The sequence below is a fragment of the Bidens hawaiensis genome, unplaced genomic scaffold (assembly GCF_021521415.1).
Source record: "Bidens hawaiensis isolate Kalapana, Puna unplaced genomic scaffold, B.hawaiensis_p1.1 tig00046230_1, whole genome shotgun sequence".
Classification (NCBI taxonomy): Eukaryota; Viridiplantae; Streptophyta; class Magnoliopsida; order Asterales; family Asteraceae; genus Bidens; species Bidens hawaiensis.
The window spans coordinates 6942-10995 of record NW_027498256.1 but is presented as its reverse complement, the minus strand read 5'-3'; the positions used below and the strand labels follow the sequence as shown (position 1 = coordinate 10995).

The window sequence follows — 4054 nt, the reverse complement described above, 5'->3', positions numbered from 1 at the left end:
ATTTCGTGTTTGTGACAATATATAAATAATTATATAAGATATACTTTTCCGTTAAAATGAAATTGTGACAATAATCTAATTTGCTTTTCTATGAAAAGAAACACATATGTGAAAAACAATAAAGATACAAACATGTAAACTTTATTTATTAACCTTATACAAACAACACAATGAAAAAAAAAGTGTCACGACTCACAAACTCAATAAACATCAAGAAAATTAAAAGAGAAACTCCCTTAACCAAATTGATCTAATGAAACAATGCCAAAGCAACTGCCAATAAGGTGACCGGCACCATTGCAGCTAAAGCTGGAGATGAGCTTAGTGACGGCGGAATAAGGCTTCCGGAGGGAGCTAACTCAAAGTCAGATGGAGCAGTAGCAATAGTAGACGGTGGAGATAGTGGTATTATTGATTGATCAGGAGTGTTGGCAGTTGTGGTTACTGGAGAGACATTGATAGTTAACTTTTGACCAAGTTGGCAATGACTTATAGCAGTACAGATATAGTAGTGGGCCCCAGGGCGGGTTAATGTGACGGTGGCGGGGTGGTGGGGTTTAGTGAGAGGGTGTTGGTGGTGGTGCATGGGCCGTAAGCGGCTGAAGGAACTTCAGCCACGTTATGCAATCCGTTGGTGAAGTTAAATACGAGTGTATCGCCGACTGTGAAGGTTCGTTGGGAAGCCCAGGTGGTGTAGGTAGCGGCACTGTTCGGGGGAATGGTCCAGCCCAAGGTGTCTCCGACGACGTGCCTATTATTTTAATAAACCGGTTAAATGTGTTATGTATAAATTACACCAACTACTTATTATGTACTAGGTTACAATACAAAAGGAAATGACTAAGAAGCCATTTGAACAACACATGTTTACAACATGTTATGTTATTTTGTACTCAAAATCTTCAATTTTCTTAATTTTTTAATTTTTTTTGAATTTATTGTTTTTATTTTGATTTTCTTAATAAAAGTGACTTATTTTATATTTTTAATTAATATGAACATACCTATTTTGTGCCACCGTGGATTGAAGTTGGCTAGATGCAACCATCATGACCATCACCAATGCAACCATTGTTGACTTCATAAGTCCAGCCATTTATGCTTTGTTTTTTGAGTTTTGAGATTGATGGTGGTTTGATAAGGTGATGAAGGGTGTTGGTTTGAGCTTGTATATATAGGGTGGTTGAAGAGGTAGGTCCCAGCAGAGCCCAGTTGGACCCGCAAGACTCACCTTGAACAGGGACGTCTGCGCAATGACCAACTGCTCCAGCAGGACCCACCATGCTCAAAGAGCCTTACGCGCAGTACGCCAGCTGTACCCGCAGGGAAAGCCTCCCAATGGTGAAGTACCCCGCCTGTTCCCGCAGCTGCGGATACAAGCCATCAGGGAAGGCTACCCGCACTAACAGCAAGGCTACACGCGCAAGGCATTAACTACTTCAGTAGTCACATGAAGGAATGAGCAAGGCGGGAATACTCCCGCCCAAGTGAGCCAGTCCGTATGCTTCTGGAAGGTCTTTCGTACTATACCTACTAAGGTATGGGCGGAACAGACAAATTGACCAGAGCAGCCCATGAACCAATCACAGGGTGACAGCTCACCGACAACAATACGAGGAGGAGCACCCTCTAGTACTGTTTGTCACTATTAGCCGCTGCCTACTCACCAACCCTTACGAGGGGACGTGCGCAGCCTATAGTTGGTAGAACAGTGCGTAGCCGGCAGTAAAGGAACAGTATACAGCCGACCTTTACTGTTGGCCGTAGCCTACCCACCAACCAGCATGGCCTGTGCGTAGTCCACTGTTGGTAGAACAGGAATACTATTCAACCGGCAGTACCTTCTAGGAAACCTACCTTCGGCTATAAATACTCCAACACCTTGGAATGGTAAGACCATCTGATATCTCAATCTTATCTAGCAATCTCTTAATATACACTTATATTCAGAGCAATCTAGTCTGATTCTCACGCCGGAGGGTGGTCACAAGGAGGAACCCCCCCCTTCTCAGTGACGAGCTTACGGTGTCTGTTTTGCAGGTCTCCAGAAGAACAACCTTCTCTGCTGAACCTCATCCCCGTGGGAAACATTACTTAACCCCCAGATTATCTATAATCTGTCCTGGGTTCACTTAGTGTTTCTTCATTGGCGCCATCCGTGGGACTCGAACCCACGACCACGTGGTTAAAAGCCATCCGTGCATAAAAGCTAGAACTAATTTAGTTTTTTCAAAATTTCTGAAGAAATGGTTAACGTTACTCCGGTCCCAAGGCCAGTAACCGACCAAGAAACCCCGGTAACCACAACCCCAGCAACTGGGGGGAACACCGGCGGTTATACAAATCTTACGAACACTACCCCGACTACACAAGCCGGGGCAAGTGCAGTAAATATTCCACTGGGGTTCACTGATGCCCAGTTGGAAAAACGAACAAGGGTCCCTCGTCAAACACTAGATCAAGTGAAGGCGTGGGCCGAAGCACGTCAAAGAGAGTTCCAAGCTGAATTGGACGAACGCTTGCGTTCAGTTCAACAGGCTGACGAATTCGGCAGTACTCGCCAACACCTCAATATGAACAGTGAGTGCGAGTACTCAGAAGACGAGAGGGAAGAATCCGATACCGACGCAAACCCTCGCCATAAGGCGAAAGGGAAGCGTAAGGAAACGGACTTCCAACCAAAAAGGAATTTTGGGGAAGCTTTTAAAACCAACAAATGCGGAGAGAAACCCGCGTGACTTCTCCAAAACCTTTAGACCAACTGCTACAAATGCAGGAAAGTCAAAATTTGCAAGGGACATTGCGGAAGCAATCGCCCCGAGAAGTGCCAAACAAATGTCCAACATTGGCATTTATGATGGTCTATCCGACCCAGACGACCATTTGAACAGGTTCATTGCGGGGGCTACCGTCAGTAACTGGACGGAACCCACGTGGTGTTACATGTTCCAGATGACTCTGGTCGGAGCGGCTAGGGCATGGTTCGATCGTTTACCGGTCCACCACATATATGACTGGGCGGACTTTCAGAACAAGTTCAGCCAGCACTTCAGCCAACAGAGGAAATACACTGAAGAACAGTGGACGATCCTCAACTGCGTTAGAGAAGAGGATGAATCTTTACTAGACTTCATCACCCACTTCAACTCCAAAAAGCTAAGTCTCGGCAACATAAGTGAAGATCTGGTTCGCGCCGCTTTCATCCAAGGCGCCGAATACCCAGAGCTTATCCGCACATTGACGGGTAAGGATGGCATGCCATCAACATGGGATGCCATCATGACGGCGGCAAAGCGCTTTGCCGAGACGGAAAAGCAACTGGGAATGGATCTTCCCCAGAGTACACACCTCTACACGCAGAGGACAAGAGAGAACAATGTTCGGATCGCCCGGCAGAACAAAAAGAGGAAGCTAGGTATCTGGCAGTCAAGGGTAAACTTTGACACCTCATCCAGCTCTCACCCTCTTGTTGGCGGAAGAAATCACACACACCCTTCAAGCCAAAAGCACCGGTGGACGCCACTCACCAAAAGCGTCACGGAGATATTTGCCACTGAAAAGCTACCGTGGCCAAAAGCTCCAATGATCCGGCAGCGACCTAATGCGGATCAAAGCAAATCCTGTGACTTCCACGGGACAAAAGGTCATGGTACGGAAGAGTGTACATCCTTGAAGGATATTGTTGAAGCATTCGTCAAGGATGGAAGACTGGCACACCTGGTGGCATCAATCAAGAAGGGAGGACGGAACGACAACCGGTACCGAGGCAACGGACGAAAGCCCGTTGACATCAGCATCAACATGGTTCATGGCAATATCAGAGGAAGAAAAAGGCGAACGATAGAACCATGTGCGTGGAAGGAAGCTGAGGTGCGCTTCCCGCGAGTGCCAGGAGGACCCAGCAAAGAAGGCCCTATCATCATCAAAAGCCAGCTGGGGCACTACATCACCTCCCGCACTCTTGCTGACAACGGCGCCTCGTCAACGGTGATGTACAGGCAGTTCTTCGACAAGCTAGATGATGAGGACAAGGAACGCCTGGAAACGATCTGTG

At 46.9% G+C, this 4054-nt stretch overlaps 1 pseudogene; it reads right to left on the bottom strand.

Moving 5' to 3' along the window:
• Positions 1–237: 237 nt before the first annotated feature.
• LOC143596314 (mavicyanin-like) lies at positions 238–1118 on the bottom strand (annotated as a pseudogene).
• Between the last annotated feature and the right edge of the window lie 2936 nt (positions 1119–4054).